Here is a 20,140-nt window from a genome sequence, read left to right as displayed (position 1 = left end):
CCGGCTGATAGGATGGGGATTAAATATGGCACGTGTTACTGTACAAACACAGACCTAGAGAAACAGGCATCACCTCCCAAATATAAACCCTGAGACAACAGGGTTCAAGACCAGATTGAAATATGGTGGTATGAATGCAGTGACAATCCTATTGCAGTCATTCTTTTTTGCTGACCAGCAGTGATAGACAGAAACATGTTGTTAGGTCTGCAGGTAAATTAGGTTAGACTCCATACTGCGATCAGCTTAAGGAGCTTTAACTATCACCGAGTCTGACAGCAGGAAAACAGAGATCCTCCTGTCAGAAGCAAAAAGGCCACATGCAGCAGATAACTCAGGAGGAAGGATTTTTTTCCTCCCTCTCTTCTCTGTAAGAATATTTACGACCAGCCAGCTTGGTCAACCAAAGGCCCTCAACACTCCAGGCCCAACCCATGAGCAACCTGGCCACCAGAAGGGTGGCTGCACTCCAGCTAGCGTCAGAGCTCACCCCACACCTGGTTTTCTTAAACTACGACCTTCCCTTCCAGGACAGTTTCTCCCTTTCTCCCACCTTTGCTGGAATCCTTAATACTGTGACCTTTGGAGGGCTTTCATTTGCTGGGGAAAGGAGCTTAATATCTCCTTCCCTTTTTTCTAGATCAGGAAGGGGGTTTTGCTCCTTTTGAGGATACCCCACGAATCTACTTGGAGGCATCAACCGGGAGTACAAAAAGCTGAACTCAAGCACAACACAGAAATCTGGTGTCTCCGAGATCTCTCTGCTTTCAAGTCATGAAGGTCTCAGAAACCCAACAAAAATACAGCAGAAGCTGTTGGCTCTCCTGTTAGCTCGCGTGATCCAAAGCAGAGCCCGCTGCCCGATGGTGGCAGCAGTCCCAGCCGTTCAGGGCAGAGGATGGCAGCGGTCACACAGAGAGCAAAGCCCTTCCTAGGGATCACACCTCCCATTGTTTTCCCGAAGATTTTGTCTTCACAGATGATGTGAAAACATAACCTCACCAGAAGGACCGTCTCTAGGAGGATGAGATGTGCTGGGAGCACAGCCCCTCTCCTAAACACAGCTTGAGAGTTCCACCAGCTCTCTTCAAACGCCGAGGAGTGTTCTTCATTTAGATGTGAAAGTAAATTTGTTTCACAGACCCAACGCCTACATTTCCAAGCAAGTTTAACTTCAAGTCTTCCCGAGGCAGTAAGAAAATCTCCCTGCCAACTGCAGATGCTGCATTTGATCACTGTACTTTTAACCTCAGGCTATCACATAACTGAACTGTTCACACCTTGTTTACATATTATTTTTAAGTTAACACATGCCCTGAGCAGATTCTCAGCAGGAATGAAGTCACAAAGACAAAAATATCCTGAAAAATTCAGTAGACTGCTAAAGGGTGGGTTATCTGGGCAACCCTGCCCGACTGGGGAGGGCTGGACCAGATGACCTTGAGGTCCCCTTCCAACCTCAACCACCCCATAAATCTATGATTCTGTGATCTACAGCCTGTTTGTCATAGAATAATGCTACTTTTGCCCCAACCCAAATGCTAGGAAAATTAATACATTTTTTCCCTTTACCTGAACTTTATGCAAGGTTATTTGTTGATTTAATTAGTTTCTTCCAGTCCAGGAACAACTGGAGGAGCAGCTGCTCCTCTCAGGCTCAACAATTAGCATTTCACAAGTACTTCATGCCTGACTTCAGAGCACCCCTGAGCAGGGCTCTCAGACCCTCTTGTCCCAAACCCTGACCTACACAAGGCTACTGTCTTCCCTTGGATATGCTTGAATTGGAATCGGAGAGAGATTTTCTGAGAAAAATACTCTGGAATGAGTCCCCTGTCTCCATGAACACTTACAGACTTTAAAAACACAAACAGTTTGTCCTAAAGTTGTTGGTCTCTTTTTTACTCCAATGGAAAGCTCACAATCGAAAAAAAAAAAAAAAAAAGAGCTAAAATAATTGTTTTGGTACAGGAAAATAAACTTCTTGCTATTTTGCTCACTGGAAGCCAAATAAACCACCAAACATGACATACGTGATTACAAGTTATAATCATTATGTCATCATAAGAAAAGTTCAATTTGAATAAAAATAAACCTTCGATTACCTTAAAGGATATATATATATATATATTATATATATATATTTATATATATTATTATTATTATATATTTATATATATATATAAATAAATATATATATTTCCCTAAACCAGCCTCATTCAAAACAATCAAGTTGGCACTGGTGTCTCAAATAGGACAATTTGGGTTTCAGTCACAATCATAAGACCCTACTGCAATTTTAAATCAAAACTGCCCTAGAGATAACTCCTTCCCAAAAGGCTCTGAAAGCTGCTGCTTCCTCTTGTCTTCCAGCCTGACTACTAGCAGCTTCTGCTCTCTGTCCAAGTGTCGGATGTTACTTTTCAGCTTCTCTTTCTATTCATTTCATATCTTCCTTCCTCCCCTGTCTTCTCATCCGATCCAGAAACAACTACGTGCATCATCTTCCTACAGCACACCTGTATTTGGAGTCTGTTGCTTGAGAGCCCACAGGGTAACAGCCTCTGCTTGCACACAGCCTTTCCTTTCTCAACATCCTTGCTGGTGTTTGCCAGCAGATTCCTGGGCTCCTTGAAGAAACATTTGATGGTTATTTAATCCTTTCTTCTAATCAAGCTTAAAATGAAATATAATTATACATATAGCAACCTAAGACAAGTTTGTATTCAATCTACTACAAAGAGAAGAACTGACCTGCACCAGCCTCTTGTTTTTTGCATCCACCCAAAGATTACAGATATTGCCATGCTGGGTCCGAACACCCGGCCAGCTATGGAGATGTTTCATCAGAGTAAGCAACACAGAGACAAAGGAAAAATGTGATCATCTTAGGGCTTCAAGTGTGGAGAAGAGCAACAAGGGTACATCAAATGTGACAGTCACTTTCACTGAAGCATTTCATCTCAACCTTTTGAAGAGTTACCTAGATACTTCACTGCTAATGATTCTCCCTTCAGTTTCTGCATATCATTAAATAAACCTTATGTTTCTTTTTTTTTTTTTTTTTTGGCAGACAGAGCACGCAAGTCCTTGGACAGTTCATTTCATCACACTAAGAGGCAGAAATGAGCAAAAGGTGTTCCTCCTATTTCTCACTTCCCAATAAGTGAGATATCAGCAGGGATGGGACCCTAGAGCATGCACATTATAAAATTTACCAACGCATCCAGTTATGCACTAAATCCCCAACACATCCTAGAGCTGTGGGAATTTGCTGGTACATATTAGACCTTCTTTTCCACTGGAAAAGTAGATCTTGAGTTTATCAGAGCTCAGATGTCTATCACCTGACGATGGAAAGTCCCTTTTCCAATGCAGATGAAAACAAGATATTACTTTTATTAATGCGTTATAAAAATAGTAATACAGCAACAAATGTAATATCGTGGTTTCAGCCATTTCAGAAAAGGCTGCCTGGAGATGAAAAGATAGCATGATGGACTCTGGAACGATAAGCCATTTCTGTACACCATGCTCATGTATGAAATATGTTTCTACACTAAGAAAAATCCCATTCCATAAAGAGACCAACTGAAGAAAAAGGAATCCAAAGCTATTAAAAATATCACTGATTACACCAAATCTCTATATTTATTTATTAAGATTTTCAGGAGTTTCCAGAAGGAAAGAAAGGCTTCTACGATGCCAGTCATATCACTGATCACAGCCCGGCAATTTTGAGTCAGTGTCACACAACATCCCTAGTGTTACTGTTCTAAAGGGGAAAATGACTCTTGACTTTGCAGTGGCTTTTCTTTCTCCCAGTGCCAAATTAATGCAGGAACCCAGAAGGCAGTGACTGGTGTGCGTAGCCTCGCTGAGTCCTGGAAGCATGCTCACCATCAAGCCTGTCCTTGGCCATGACGCGCTGACAGAACAGCAAGTATCACACGAAAAAGAAAAGCTAACAGCTCCCATCCCCAGGACCCCCTGCCTAGATCCCCGTAACAGCTTACTGACGCTACCTGGCTAAGAACACATTTCACTGCTACTCAGCAGCTACCTCCTAATGATGTCAGAGGTCACCCCAATCCTCTTTTTCCAGCTCATTTTTGTGAGCCACTAGGAGAAACAGTGCCCTTTTCATATGCTAGCCTCTGAGTCTGCCACCATACTCCCTGGGAGCCTGCAGGCATGCACAGCTGCCTGCTTCTGAGTATTTCGGCACCCACAATGTTCCTAATTACAAGTACTCTGCTCTTGGGAATTCCTACTACCAGCTAACCTCTAGCAGGACAGTCTGAGCATCGCTCATCAGCACCACCATCGAACATATAGGGCTGGGCAGACAGCTCTGGGCACTGCCAAATACCCCCTTCACCCTGGCAGATGAGTGCTCTCATGAATATTGGCGGAGCTGGATGATACACAGGGGAACGGATCAATCTGTTGTGAGCTAGTGTGATGCTAACAATTATAAATACATTTGATCTTTTACTCTTGTCAGAAATACAAGTTTAAAATAGACGGTGTTTCTCACGTTGCCGACCCCCACAGGGCCCGAAGGTGTCTCTCACCACCTATCCGGCAGTGCGTGTGCTCCCGTGCCCCTTCCACCTGCTGGCTCCTGCCGTGCAGCCCCACGCACAGGCAGACGAGGAAGGCTGATTTGACAAGCCTTCAGAAGCCCACTTGCTTCACCCATCCAGACAATTTCACTCTGCTCTACCACGGGAAAAGGACACTGAAAAAAAGGGATGATACACCTCCCTTCAGCACCCTCGAGGGAGAAAGGACAACCTTGCCTCTGAGACAGTGCTGGAAATCAGCAGAGCAGCACCGCTGGAGAATTGCTTTGTGACCTTCAGCAAACAGCTTCATCTGTCTTTGTCTAAGCCTCCCCTCCTGTACAGCAGAGATAATACCAGATCACAGAAGGGCACTGAAACTTAATTCAGCGATGCCAGAGCTGCTGGGACATCGGATGCTACATGACTGTGAAAGATATGATCCCCGTCTCTGACAACCTTTCAAAACCCCAACGACTGAAACAAAACCGGAGCGTGGCAGTGCGCGGATGCATCAGCTGGCAGGACCATTTGGCTGTTTCCCACATGAGTAATTTCTGACGGCTGTTGAGAGCAGGGGCAGTGATGCAACTTGTCCTCTTCCTGATGCAGCTTTTATATGTTCTTCTTTGTAAATTTCAGAGCTCATTTTCAGATATAGGCAGAGTATTCCACAGTTTCCTCACACTTAAGTTTGTTGCAGGGAAGCCAGAAAAGAGCAACTACTTTCTTCAGATGTTATTGGAGGGTGAAACAGAGCTGATAATGTCACTTTACGACTGCCAGCACACTTTAGCATTTTTATATATCTATATTGAATAGATTGAGAGGGTAGCAGTGAAGGAACTTATACAAAGGCACCCGTTGTGCCTGTCTGTATAGTGCTGCTACTAGAGCTACACCTTCACAAACTGAGTATCTACTTGCAAAGTCATCACATGGAAGGATAGGATTCACCCCAGAATCATCTAAAACAATGTTTAAGAATAAACCCTTCTTATTCAACTGCTGAGGAGCAACCCCGGGGTCTGGGGAATACCCTGGCAGCAGCTTTTTATCAGTCTACATCTCCCATGGTATAGCCTACTTTATCAGCTGTGTGTGCACTGCACCCTTGGCTTGCATTATAAGAAAATATAGTCATGGAAAACAGGAGCTGCAGCTATTCCCCTCATGAACTATATGCACAGTTGGAAAATATAGTTTAATAACCAGAAAAAAAAACACAAAGCTTAGCAAATTAATTCCGCAAACAGAAATTCTCCATATGACTTGAACTAATGTAATTTTCTCCCCCTGCAAAAATCAAGCTTTTCAGTCCATCAATGTTAACAGTTACAAGCCAAAGACGTCAAACGATGTTTACCAAAGCTCCATTTTTCATTAAAAACATTCTGACAGACAACCCCTTGATGATTTCAATTTCTACATGAGCTATAATCACATGAAAGAGAAGGCTATTCTGTATGTTAGAAAGCTGCATAAAAATACTAAAAGTGAACTCTTGCTTACTGACCATGCAACTTTAACTGTAGTAATAAATGCTTGGGAGTCTGTTGCAGTTTATAGCATAACAGAAGTTTCTTGTGAAGAAAGTGATCCATTTTCCACCATACTTCTTATGGTTATGGTAAAAGTATCACGTATATGTATAACATCAGCTTCTTGAGCCATGTAGAGCGGAGCCACTCTAATCAGAAACCTTCTCAGGTCGGCTGCAAATTAAATCAAATATTTACTTTGCTGTGTAATCAGAAGTGTTAAGCTTTTCATGACTGCAGGAAAGTATCACAAACATCCAGGGAAGATGACGTGCATTTTAAAGCACTACATCGGAAGCCAAATGGCTGTACAATTATACTGAGGTGTGATGCAAGTCACGGTTCTGTAGAAAAAGTTATACCATGACTGCCGGACAGTACGTAATGAATATGGGTGGCTTTTGTGCCACTTACTAACTATGCACACACATAGCAAACCTATGCACAGGTACATGCATAAAAGCGGAGACTGTTCTAGCCAAGAAAAATACCATGCAACACCACACTGTTATTATCCTAGCTCCAACTCCAATGGGAACGTGTATTTTGTTACTACTGACATTGTCTTTCTCCAGTTCACTGCATCTAGTTTATGCTACTTTTCATCTCTCTCCCCACCCTACTTTCTTTCTTTCTGTAGAAACTCAGCAAAAGGCTTCAGAACTAATGATCCTCCCTCTGAGGGGATCACTTATAAAGTGCTTCTCAGTGTGCCTCAATATGAATTGGACAAACCACTTTGGTAAAAAAAAAAAAAAAAAAAAAAAAAAAAAAGGAAGCAATTCAGTGCCCGTCCTGTAAGTAGCACTGCTAGGGGAGCTGAAGATGCTACCTTACCTCTGGTGTTGGTACCCGTCAGATCGTGACAGCACCAAACCTCCTGCACCATTTCACAGAGGCCAACAGGCACCTAATACCACCTCCTTGTGGGCACACCATCCCCAGCGAGACTTGGCTGGATAACACCAAAAGGCTTTTCAGTGACTATCTGCAGATGGGAGACTGAATCAAACCAAAGCCATGGCATGGGATGAAATATGAAGGAAAAAGTCATGATTAGGAAACTACAGCTGCACTTATGTTAATATATTTACCTCATGTCAATAACCAAGGGGGTTAGGGGAAGAGCACTTGCTTTCTTCTGACGAGCTTTTACTGAAGTCACTGACTGCAGCGACTGGCAGCAGTCTGCTGCCTCACTGCTGACAGGGTCAGACGCACAAGTTGCCTTGGAAACACAAGAGATTTTCTTTTCTGTTGCATCACTGCACCTAAAACAAAACTATGCAGCTCTCCAGATTGCTCGCACGGTGATGAATGAGAGTGTGAAGGAGATGTGCCTACCACAGCCCGCATGGGGACTAACTCAGAAGTAAACTCCATACATGACAAAAGATGCCTTAGTGTGCCCACTCCCTCCAGGCAAATACATGCAGCTCCATAACCCAACCTCAGGACCGTCCAAAAGCAAAGCTGTGACCCAGCTGCCATCTAAAATAACATTACACAAATTACTTAAATTAGCAAGTGCCACAAGTAAGACAGCAAGAGCAGTTTTAGTTCAACAGCTTTTATTTGGCAAGTGATTCTTTTGGAGGTTTAGCTCCTACAGCCTGAATGTCCCCTTGAGTTCTGGCCATGCACTAACCATCCTAATGCAAAAAAAAATTGTGCTGAAACCCAGCTTTGTGACGGAACAACTAAGAAAGCCCCAGGAATCGAAAACCCTCCAATAACACTAGGCTGAGTAACGTGACTTGAGGCCAGTTTTTCAAGCCTGCTTAGAAGCAGGAGTTTTAGTATTACGCTAGATGCCATGATGTAATCAATGGACAAGGTGACACCGCAACTGAACAGCCAAGCCACAGGGAGATGCTCACTCGGGGATTGATTGTCGAGGCTCACTTTGGATCCAGGACATCACTGCCTTCGCACTGTGGCTGGGGGGCACCAGCAAGGAGGCTGCAGAAATGAACTCTGGGGGACCTGAGATAAGGCTGCCATGAGCACAGACATGCCCGTTTTTCACCCAGCAGATAGCACTCACACCCCATGCTCCAGACTATGGGCAATACTTCATTGGGCCTTCTGCTGCCACTGTGTCCTTGACCCAGTTGTCACTGCTGCCTGCCAAGCGTACATTCATTTTTTAAACTAAACGTGTAGCGGTGTATGCATGACCTCTCGCTCCTGCAATGTTGAACTATAGCTTGACAAATGCAGTGCTTGTAGAGGAAATTCTCTTTTCTCCAGAACATCAAATACAAGGCCCTTCTGGATGAAAAATGCTGCACTTTGGTGGGTCACCAATCTGTTTCTATAAAGGAACTTGCAACTCCCCAAACCCTGATATAAATGAAGAGCTGACACCCGAGACACTTCAACCCAAATCCCCAAAGCCAAAGAGATTTCCATTTGTACGCTCCCAAAGCTGGGGAAGCTACAGAATGCAGCAACTGTTCAGTAATGTATCTAAATTAGAAGTATTTTATTTGATTAAATGCATCATTCATTGACATAACATACAAGTAAAGAATAAATGTGAAGCAGAAGAAAGTTGGGATAGAGTTAGTTTGCAGATGTCGATCAGAGTTTTGGCATTACTATTGTTGTCTTAAGCCTGTGCACTGAAAAAATGGAATGTCATTGAATCACCTCAAATGCTCAAAGACCACCAAGTTCCCCCTTTTTAATTCAGAAATATATATATATATACACACATATATATATATATATTTTAAACTTTAAATCACACACCAGAAAAAAGTTTTGCGCCAACACCCTCCTAGAGTGGCTGAAAGATATTCATAGGGAAAACAAGGACACTGCAAGTCATAAGACAGGACTTGTATGTTGCAGACTTGTTGCAACCTGAGATTCAACAAAGCAAACTACATGCAAAACCAGATGAAGTTGTAGAGTAAGAACTGTAAATTATTACACTAAACTAAGATATGCAGTGTATGATCATCTTCTACTCATTTTGCAGGGCTTCCTAAACACACACCTAACTTTTCCCACTGTAACAAGGACACTTGAAGCCATTCAGAAAATAGTTCAAGAACTACTTCCAGTATGAAGCATGGAAGTTCAGTTTCGTTGTTTCTAACAGAAAAGCCAGGCACCAAATGTCAACTGTTTGCTTCCCCAATGAATTGCTGAGGGAAACCATCCAGCACATCCCTTTCTTTTTTGGTAGATGATGGGCTCCCATGGCTAACCTGAAGTAAATTATGCAGAAATATATATACGCTGAATGTTTCTCTTCAAAGCAACAAAAAAGTGCTTAGCGAATTGTTTTTTGACATTTTTTTTGTTAAAGAAAAAAGTATTCCTCTGTATGTAATACCGTGGCACATAATACAGTGTGACAGGTCATTTCATGCATCATTTAACTCTTTGCACCGCAAAGTGCCGTACCACAATAAAGATCAGATTATCCCCCTCCCCAAAGGCTGTGAAGTAGAGGCAAAGCAGAACAGACACTAAATTACAGGAAAGAGAGGCAAACCTATTTACCATCCTCAAGAGATCATGTTTCCTGTTTCAGTCCCTTCCCACATGATAGTGTCACCTTATTTTTATGGATTTATATCTAAATATATATATATCAAATAAATATATATATATAGGCAGAGACAGACAAAAAATAAGTTTGCCACCCCGGATTTAAAGGTAACCACTGAGAAAGGAAATGCTATTTTCATTTGAATTTCAGAACTGAGGGAAGAAGGCTTGATGAAGATTTCTGTTTGTTCAATAGTAAAAGAATGGAGAATACGATTTCTTTTTTCATACCTCCACTAACTATATCTTTTCTCTGTATGGTATTTCAATATATTTTTATATAAGTATAGGTGCCATTTTTATAGTGAGGAAACAACATCTGGGGATTTGGCAAATATTAAAAAAAATAATTTAGAAATGTCCTACTTCATTCTCCAACATGCTATGGAGCAGTAGTAAAATGAAAGGCTGGAACTGTAGAAGTATTACAGAAAAATTAAAATAAATCTGAGCATTAGTCAGACCAGATTTGATACTGTCTGACCAAAGTTATCTTAATTTAGAAATTTATTCAGATACGGTAAATTATGCTGACAGGTCAGTTTGCACAACTTACAAGATCCAGAGCCTCTCAAACTGAGCTCCTCAACTGCTTTGACCCTGGATTTTAACAGCAGCTATTGCTAAAAATGAAGGAAAAAAGAAAAGCACCCCCACAAAACCCAGAACATCCCTTTACACCCCCTCCAAAAACAAACAAACAAAATACCCAAGCCTCACAGATCACTAACTGGAAGACATGAATTTAAAATGCTCATATGGTTCTCATGACATGATCATCATTTTTGGATTCATTAAAATTTTAATGCTCTGCAACTATCATTTATTATTCTAAAAGCAATTGGTTTGTTCCCTTCAGCAAAAGAGATTTCCAAATCCACCAACAGTTATGGGATCTACCAGGACACAATTTCAATCCTCACCATTGGCGAAGTTGTTTACTTCAAAATTGATTTTATGACTTACTCAGTGGTTCTACTTCTATTAGCTCTGTCCTTTGGTAACAATAATCTTGTCAACTTACTTAAAGTAATACTTAAGCTGTTTACAAAAACACTTTGGAAAAAGACTAATTTTCATTGTTTATATTAAAAGAAATGTCCATTCTTTTTTCTCAAGAATTTCTTCCTTCTTTTTTTAACAGTGAATCAAATAACACATCACCTGAGCTAAACTTGGAGCAGCTGATGTAAGTGATGCCATGCCTGCTTTTCCCTCATTTCAGAATCAAACTGCTGTTTGATTCAGCTCTGGCTTTTCTCTCTTTTTTAGAGGAAGAAGTTTGAACCAAGCACCGGTACTCCACCGTGGATTGTATCTAAACAGCTTTTGCAGGAGACAAGCACATTATTGACTTAGAGGGAGAGAAAAGCTAGGAAGTGTTGCTGTCTGCTCGAAACATCATTTGTAATATTGGCATTTAATGCATCTAATGCCCAATGCGGCCAGGCTCTGCTGTTCTTTTTAACCCTGTATTTCATAACAAATCATAATACACAGCTTCTGTGAACCCTGCCAGAGACACCAATTTTAAAGACTTCTACCTCTTGACACCTAATCAGTATTTTTCTTCATTGAAGGAAAAAAAAAATACTTGTAGAATGAAAGTTAGAAATCCTTCAGAGTAAGATATCATTTACTTTTGGGAGCTTATTGCTACCTTCTCTATAGGGGCCTGCGTAAGAGAGAGCTGAAGACTGTTCGCATGGCAGAACTACCTAGTGAGAACACGAGGTGCTCTGTTTACCTCTCCTACAAGCAGACAACATAAAAGACTGTCTCTGGGCACTATAATGCTTACTTGCTGCTTTATTTACAGAGAAAGAACAGCACAAAAGACTCTGCATCCTGTGGCTACAGCTGCTTCAACATGTGAATGCACCAAGCCAGAGCAAGCTACCTCCACAGTGTATAATAGCTAGCTACCCATTTCTGTATCATAAGCTGGCACTTCTATCTACAGATAGTTGTTTGTCTTTCCTCTTTTAAACACAGAAAGTATTACCTCCAAAAGGTTCTTCACAGAGGGGGCGTTGAGCACTGGAGCAGTGGGCCCTGTTGCCCCAGGGCAATGGTCACAGCACCAAAACCGCCATAGTTCAAGAAGAGTTTGGACAACGCTCTCAGACACATCATCTGATTTCTGGGTGGTCCTGTGTGGAGCCAGGAGTTGGACTTGATGATCCTTGTGGGTCCCTTCCAACTCCAGATATTCTCTGAATGGTACATAATCCTTTTGTGTGACACAGGTAATTTTTCCTACAGACTTCACGTTCAATTAACGAAGTTTTTATGGTATTGAAGGAGAACATCTAGCAGGTACAACAGCACCATGCATATATTAAATCTTATCATACAAACAATTTTACCTAGCACCGCAATGGTTTTTGAACTGTTTTTCCTTGTAGAATACTGTTTGAGAAAAATAAAATTTATAAGCCCTTACAGCTCATTTGTGATATGTGCACTTTTCCAGTCTCCAGTACATTAGAGGTCACCCACAACCAAGTACCCTGTCTCATGTATGAGACTTGACAATTACAAAAACCCTCACTTTTGCAGCTTAGTTGTATGTTTAGCAATTCCTCCTTTCTGCCACTTGCTGTCTACAATCTAAGAGTGGTTATCTTTGCAATATGGCACTTTTTTTGCTCTCTGACATGATGACACTTTCTATAGAACATGGAAAGACCAAATGTGCATCTATTTATTAATGCATGAATATTGTAATTTGCATAAAGCTATAAATACTTACTTGTAGTGGTCCTCTAAACATAGATGCACATAATTCTCATCTGTGTGAGCACAGATGAAGTGTTATTTCTAATGAAATATATGCATGCGTATGTGCACACAGTAAAAAAAATCAAACTGTACAAAGCTTGGAGTACAAATGAGTGTGGGTGAACTAAACTTTTTAGACTCATCTATGTCTGAATGCTGTGTCTATTCAGATTTCCACAATCATGGCTAGATACAAAAGGCATATCGTGAGCTTCTTCTCTTCAGGAATTTTTAATACTGAAAGCATTCCGCTGAAAGTGACGTTTATGTCCTATATAAATGTGACTAAATGAGAAACTTAAGAAACCTTTGAAATAAGAGAAAAATCTGTCAGTACTATTTATTTGACTTACTGTAAAATAAGTGAGGTGAGTGAGCAGGATTTAGTACTTAATGCTGATAACTTCAACAAAAACATTGGTGAAAACCAACAGAAATCAGACACTTAAGCCCCACCTAACGCATCCTATGACACCAGTTGTCTGAAGTGCAAAGGCAGGAAATGTAAGTCTGCATAAATATGTTACTTTTAATGGGATGGCTGGGGTTGGTGGTGGAATACCATTACACCTGACATCAACTCAGCAAGATCCAGCTCTGCATTTCTTATCTAGCAGACCAGTAAGATATTACAACGGAAAAGAATAGCTACTGAATAAGTAGGTAAAGAAGGGAAAAAAATCTACAAGTCCTCCTTCACTTTCTATGCTACTATCAAGTGGTCCCCATTAGTGCTAGGAAGTGTGCATGAAAAGAAACAAGACCTGGCAGCCTGGAGATCAGCAGCTCGGGCTCCACGCTGGTCTCTGCACCTGCTTCTGCTCAGCAGTGCACAAGAGCGCAGCAGGAGGGGGGCAAGAGAGGGTGGTGGAAGGCCATCAATAATACATGTGTGATCAGCCAGAGGGATGAAGAAGGGAAGTGCATGCTGCATGGTGATTTCAAAGCTGGCGCTCCTGATAGCATTCAAGGGCATTTCCGTGAGCGTGGCCACCCTATATTTACTGGTGTCTTCCTAGGCTGCATCCAACAGACTCAAGCAGCTCTCCAACACGCTTGCAAAGAGACAGTCTCTACCAGAAATTCAGCTCTAGTTCTTCCCTGCAGGGAGCTCTGATTGCATTCCCACAGTTAACAGTTATCAGAATTTGGCTACAGAAACACCGACTATTATCAGACTTGCAGAACAGGCAGCACCTTTCCAAAAGCCAGACAACTGGTAGGTGTCTCTTCTGTCACTTACAGTACTTATGCAGATAAAAAGGTTCACCACCATCTTCCACTCAACATTGATCCAGGCACTTCTGTCGCTGTCCTGCATCCAGGTTCATTGCTCCCTGAGGTCAGTGGCAGCCTTTTCTTCAATTTTCCTGGGACTAAGAACTAGCACACTTCAGCATATCTGACACACAGCATTTGGTTGCACACAATCACAGTATCAGCAGTCTCTGAAGTCCAATTTATCCTGAGGATTTAATGCTCATTTTCCTGGTATTTTTATTTGCTGTTGTTCAGCTTGCCTAGACTGATGTCCTTCCTGCCAACAAGTGAGCCATGTATCAGACTGTGTCCTTCAACAGTTCTCTTCCTAATTCTGTGTGTTTTCATGTTCATGGGAGTTTCAATGAGAAATTCTTTTTCTTTATAAAATCACAAAATATTTTAGGAAATGATGCCTTTGTTATTTTTAAAAAGTAACTCGATGACAGCCTCATATTTTCAGTATTTTGTATTTACAGCTACAGAAAATGGTTCTCTGATCATTTGAGTTTGTTAAAGTTTGTTCGGGAGCATTTTTATTAAAATGTAATAATTCATACTGCTAAAGTTGTACGTGTACTTTGTTCACTCCTTTTAGCTCTGCCCCAACCTACTTTGATCCTACACATGTAGCAGAAAATGCAGAACACTTTCATATCAATTTCTTGATAAAACACTGACAAACAATTAATTAGACACTTAGAGTATGCTGAGTATTGCCCAGCTGAATACTGAAGTTTAAAGGGTCTGTGACAAGTAAGAAGTAAAAATACATTCATGCAAAAATCAGTGAAGTAAACCAGTTGCCACTGCTAATAGCTGTGATTTGGCTGATGAAACTCTTTGAACCAACACTATTATATGCTCTGCACATAAAAATACAGAAGTGGAATAATCTATAATTAGTATCACTCTGAAGTGCTTTTTGACTTTTTTGTTACTAAAGCTTTCTCCAGATCTTACGCGTTACTTGAAACTACTTGAATGACTTTTCACTCATTTAAAAATGTTATGTATAACCTGGTGCATTTGCCTCATCTGAATGATGCTAAAGGCAAATCTTGGCATGCCCTAGTTGTTGAGCTCAAAACAAATGAGTGTCAGTGATGTACACACAGGGGTTCGTTACTGTATAGCTCTGTCCAAAGCCTAAATGGAAATATTTAGGAAAAAAAAGCCAGAATAAAACCCTAATCCCTTCAGATTGAGCCCTCTGTTCTTCCTCTAGGAGCAGAACACTGAACTAGCATAAAATATCCTTCTCTCCCCTCATTTGAGGTCACAGAGACACCTGCACAGCAGCTGCAGATGTACACAGAGATGAGCATGTCACCTCGGGGGACACTGAAAGAGACTGTGCTTCAGAGAAATCTGGGCCAGTATTTTTAAAAGCCTGCACTTAGTCTTCTATACCTGCATTCCCAGCCTTGTTGTTGCTTTGCCTGCTAATTCTTTATCAGAATTCCTTTCTGCAGAGAGCAAAATGAGAACTCCCTCTGTTCCCTGCAGTGTATTCAGCCAGCCAGCTGTGGTGGCCGAGGGCAAGTGGAGATGGAGCCACAGCTCCTGTCAGCCCTCTCTCCACGGCCTCCTTTGCCCTCCAAAGCAGGGAAAACAGAGCTGCCCAGACACCATCTAGACTTCAGATGCTGTCTCTATCAAAAGGTGCTGTGGAGGGATCAATCTCCTGCTGTTTTCCTGCACAGGGTCGGGTCACAATCTGGTCTCTTAAACCAGTAGTAGCAGCCTTTCTAGAAGATCTCTAAGAACTGTAAATACATGTGACACAAAAAAAAAAAGAAAGAAAAACATCTGTCTGCACAATTTTTAAAATAACTAGTGATTACACAACCACAAGTTACAGGATGTGGTTTTGTACAAACATCTGCTGCATATATTGCACTAAATTGCATTTATGAAACAAGCCCATCAGCACTCTAAAGCATAAGTAAGCTACAAATACAAAAGCAACTCATTTCTATTATCCCTGAGAGACCAAAAACTTAGTCCGGTGACATTTCTAACCGAAATTTCCATGAACCTTGGATTTTTGTTGTAATTAACCAGATGGGAAGCGTGCACAAAACTGTACTTTTGGAGAAGAGAGCTGCTTTGAAGATGAGTTGACAGCTACGTAAAAAAAAAAAAAAAAAAAAAAAAAAGTCAGCAACTTTTTCACACCTGGGCAAAGCGTTATGCAAAAATAAACCCTATTCCCACTGCAGGCAAGCTGGGGAGCCAGGGACAGGCTGTGCCACCTCCTCGGTCCCATTCAAGCCCACGGCATAAGGTAGCGCAGACGAAGCGAGTTAGGCTTGCACATGCACGTGGGATGGCTAATGGAAACAGACGCAGCTTCCCGCACAGACATAGCAAGTGAAATGGCTCCTACCTAGTCAAGCGAAGTATCTTTAATTAGAAAGTATCTTTCATTAGAGTGTAAAAGGAAAATTCAATTTGAACCTTACATGAAGGCTTTTTTACGCTGCTCAATTAATAGCAACTATCCTAGCTAATGCAACCTAAATATCTTCTCCCCATGCTCCTACCTGGGAGGCCATGAGGGGCAGCTGCCAAGCAGGCAGCCAGGCCTTCACTTAGGGGAAGGACACAGTGAGGGAATCCAGAGCTGCATCAGTGTCCCACAGGGCCACGGAGGGGCTCACAGCTCACCTTCTTTCTGGGGTCTCTCATACAGGCCTAACATCTAGAGTAAACACACCTGAAGCTGCTCTAGCAAGGTTCCCCTCCCTCGAGCTTGCCTGTGGCACCCTCATCTTGTCACAGCCTGCAGGCACACTGGCAAACAGCCATTTTGGGGTATGAGTCTTCTGTTCTCCTCTAGATCTGGCCTCCAGGTTACCAATTTACCAGTTAAAGCCTTAGCTCTTATCTCCTCAGGCTGTGAGGAGGTATAGTGGTTATTATTTCCCTTCTTGTACAGGAGACTCTGCAAACACCAGCCTGTAAGCAGTGACTCACAGTCAGCCCGTTAATTTTAGCTGCAAAGTGGCTTAAACCCCCAGTTTAGTAACTTGAAAGCCTCAGAAGTCTGGGTAGATCAAGGCAGAGCAAACATGCCTGCAGTGTGGGACACTTCACCTCTCTTCTCCCTCAGGGGGAAGCCTGCCAGCGGCCCATCTTCCTTGGCCCATGGGAACGTACTTGCCACCTCCAGCAAAGGTCTGGCAGCACTGCAGAATCTGTGAGAGTATCTGGAGAAGGGACTGATTAACCAGAATAGAATAGGTCAGTTAGAAGGGACCTTCACAGGTCTTCTAGTCCAACTGCCTGATCACTTCAGGCCTAGCCCAAACTGATTAGAGGAAGACTGCAACCTGCTGGTCACACTGCTTCCCTGACAGCCCAGATGATGAAAAAGATGCTGAATTTTGTTCTTATGACACTTCATTTTCCCCTTGTTTTTATTTTTATTGTGATTACTCCACATCTGTCAGATTCTTCCTACTCAAACTTTTACTTTGAGCATTCATTTACCACAGTGAGACCATAGGATGCAATTAAATTTCCACGTGTATTGTATTACCCTCAACACTTGTTTTATTCAACACCTAGGTAATGGACATATCCCCATGGGAAACAGCATTTGAAAACTCTACGTTTGTTTTAAATGAGACTTCAAACTATTTAGATGTGCAACAAAGCAAAGACTATCAAACTATAGCCCATTTGACCATAGTACATTTTTAAACTACTCAACTCTACTATTTTCCATTGGACTTTTAAGAGTCACTTTTCTTCTAAATGCAATACATAATTCAATAAAAAAAACTGTCAATTGAAAATGCTCACCTTCCTGTGACAACAAAGACCTAAGTAGGTATGATAAGGATCTGTTACTACTGGCAACACTCACTACAGCCAAACAAAGCAAATCAGGCTCTTGTCCTCCGCTGGAATTTCACCCAGTGTTTTTCAGCGAGACTTGGGAACCATAAAGAAAGACACCACTGGCTGGTAAAAGTCAGCTTGGTCTACCAGGATTCCTTTTGCTCTACAGTTGCAGTAACTGAACCACAAATACATAACAGTGATACCCCATAGTTTCAGAGAACAGGACAAAAAAAGCATCAAAATTACTTCGGAAAACTCAACAGCACCTTTCTCCTTCCTTGGCACTGTTTTCCTCGTAAACGGTCAATATATTACTCATCCATTTTCGGTGCAACAGCCACTGATCATAAGTAACAGAACAAACATGAGTGCACAATTCCAGGAGTGCTATGTTGCTTCACTGTGTCATCAGCACAAATTTCAGCATTGAGTTTTTCCTGGACACCTTTATTATCACAAATATAGTGCCCTGTCATTCCCAATTATAATTCTGCACCACCACAGTATGTGTGCATTTCAGCTAACTAGCTAATAAGACCAGTTTATATCCCTTTCCCCCCACTCCACATTAATCTCCATTGTGTCCTTAGCCCTGATGCTGCAGAACCGGACGTCAGCAGAGTGATTTATGGCCAGTGATAAGCTGTGCTGCAGATCAGATCTGAATTGTGCTGGCAGATCAGTTTGGCAACATGGGCTGGAATAAAACACGGCACAATGACTGAAGCACACCATCAGAGACATGCATGCACAGGGACGCATTTAGGTGCCTGATGATGGTCAGGGTGGGGAGGAGGTCTCCAACTGAAATAACACAAGGAAGAGCTAAAAAATCAGGATTAAGATGTACTGGCAGAGCCTTGAAGGAAGCTTTGCACATAGGCTGCCTACACTGTGTCTGACTCAGCGTTCTTAGTCATTTTTGTATGAATAACACAATCCATCACAAGTTTGGGGAACAATATCAGTGTGACTGGGCTGATTCAAACACTGTAAGCGACTCTCCACTCCCCAAATAATTTCAGGATGAATGTACTGTTTGAAATCGAAGCACATTGCAGGTTTTGCAAATATTGCAAGAGGCATCCACAGAGGTATTAGAAATTACCTGATTATGGTCGTTTAACTGTTGCACCTAAACAAAAATGAAACAGCAGAGGGGATTACAGTGAATGCTGCTGCACTAGCCCAAGCTGTTCTGCACAGCACGCTTCCCCCCTGATCTATTATTCTCCAAGATCGCTCTGAGTACCTTTTTCTACTGATCAGTAAAATTTACATTTGCTAATGAGCCCTAGACACACATCAGCAGCAAGCAGAAAAAAAAAGGGCCCACTGGGTAGCAACCAAATTAAAAGGGTACATTGAGAGTATGGCATGCAGTGGTGATGGTGAAAGAGGAGAGGGCTGCCTGGCCTTGTGAGAACAGGGAGAGGCCCGGTTCTCCATCAGGTGCGGGTCGGTGGGTGCTGGAGCTGCTGGGGGGCCTAGGCACTGAACCACCAGTCTCAATAATCACTCAAATTCATTAAAGGATACGCTGTGAGACTTCTTTTGTTCCCATGCATCATTTTGGAGGAAAGCTTTTCATGGTGCTCTGCATTTACAGAATTTTTTTTTTTTAGGATAAGGGATCAGACCCTTCGGGCAGATCCTGCTCAGCCCTGCTGATTTAGCACATAACCCCACCTAGCTTGGCTCCTCCAAATCTCTACCTCTGACAAAATCTTATCTTCATTTCTCTGAAAGGTAACTGTAAGGCACGAGACTCTTCCTCACCTTTAAAACAGATAACTTGTCAAACCTTCCAGTCCCACAGTTACCGTGTGCCATGAATCTGAAGTGACAGCTTTACTCTGCCCTGGGTATGAACACGAGTAACTGACACAGGATTTTTGTTTAATTTTTAACCACAGAACAGGATTTGGCTTGGTAATGCAAGATTTTAGAAGGTAGAGATAGGAGGACGATCGAGTGCCTGAAAAGCTTATACCTGCAATCTTTCAACAATGACAGCAGTTATCCACGTAGTTTCAAGAAGCTGTAGTAAGAAAGATATTTTATAGCAGCTACTGTACAAGAGGATTCCAGGGGATATTGACTACTACAGAGTAATCAAACCCATGGGATTAGAAGGCTGACGAGCCTAATGCCTTAACATCCTAGAATAATTCATCATCTCATGATAACCATATTTTCTCTAATGTATTATTACTTAAATGTTAATGGGACCCTTACAGCATTTAAAGGCCTGTCACGCCCAGCACCACACTGCTTTTATTTCCTGTATATATACCACTTGCTGTCATCAATATCTGTTCTCAAGGCTTTTTAGCTGTTGACCCAATTTAATGCCTTGGTAGAGATTGTCTTCCTAGCTGTAATTAAAGTAAAAAAAGGACTTCACAACAAAACGTTTATCTCCAGTGCCCATGGCATCTGATAATTCTTCTCTTGGTGTATGTGCTTGCCTGCTAGCCATGTTCCAAGAAGATACATATTTTGTAGCATAAATCCTGCGTCTTCCCAATAAAATTCATCTCAGAATAAGTGTTTAGATCCTAG

The 20,140-nt window shown here is 41.9% G+C and overlaps 1 protein-coding gene across 1 annotated transcript in view; it reads right to left on the bottom strand.

Moving 5' to 3' along the window:
- The window catches only part of RGS6 (regulator of G protein signaling 6), a 238,022-nt gene that overhangs the window by 74,726 nt on the left and 143,156 nt on the right, over nucleotides 1–20,140 (bottom strand). The window lies entirely within an intron of this gene.

This window comes from Cygnus atratus, chromosome 5 (genome assembly GCF_013377495.2).
Source record: "Cygnus atratus isolate AKBS03 ecotype Queensland, Australia chromosome 5, CAtr_DNAZoo_HiC_assembly, whole genome shotgun sequence".
NCBI classification, from domain to species: Eukaryota; Metazoa; Chordata; class Aves; order Anseriformes; family Anatidae; genus Cygnus; species Cygnus atratus.
Note: the sequence above shows the minus strand (reverse complement) of the source record. Positions and strands in the feature narration are given on the sequence as shown.